This window comes from Lottia gigantea (genome assembly GCF_000327385.1).
Source record: "Lottia gigantea unplaced genomic scaffold LOTGIsca_163, whole genome shotgun sequence".
Classification (NCBI taxonomy): Eukaryota; Metazoa; Mollusca; class Gastropoda; family Lottiidae; genus Lottia; species Lottia gigantea.
In genome coordinates, this window is record NW_008708015.1 from 165,626 (window position 1) to 166,489 (window position 864).

The following is an 864-nucleotide window of genomic DNA, read 5'->3' on the forward strand; positions in this document are numbered from 1 at the left end:
TACCTTATTGGACTAATAAATTGAAATGTATTTTTTTACCTTCTATTTGTTCAGATATAACAGAAATAGATACGATTACAAGTTTATCTATAAATGCAGACAACCTGAATATTAGTCTGGGTGTATCCAATTAATTTTAAAACAAGAACATGTTAACCTGGCAACCAGTCAAAATTCAATAACTCTATTATTGTTTATTGAATATTTTGAAGAAAACATGTTTATTAGATTACACAGAAAATATTGGAAAACAAAACAAAACTAGCAAAAGTGCAACTCCTCTGCTATCAAAACAAAAACACAAACTTATACAAGTTTCTTTAAAGGGATTGTATAGAGGTTTTCTAAATTTTTTATGTGTATCAGGGACACTGTTAGCATCAATTTGTACCAATTTTCAATCAGATGTCTGTGGTTCCTGCAATTCCACCAAAACTGAGTGTTTGATGACATCATAAGTCATTAATCGTGAAGGGCATTATGTGATGAAGCAAATTGCAAAATTGGTGATTTTAAGTCAGTTTTCTGCTTTTGATGCTGCAATCAGATATTTCATTAGTATAGCAAGTGTATGCCATGTTTGTCCTTACTGTAGACTATCTTTTACTCGTTTATCCCTGTCAGAAAACCTAAATCAACCAAATTGAGATTCCCTTGTGAAACTCCCCAAGGATCTAAGAACATTTTTCTGTATGGTCATACATTACGCTAATTCCAAGGTATCTACCGTGACAATATTAAGCAATCAGAAGTATAGAAGTACGTTAGATATGAAATACGAGCAAGCGACTGGATGACAAAAAAAGTATATCAGGTTAGACTCAGTGATGTTTCTATGAATCACTAGGTGAGCGTTGATCCAAG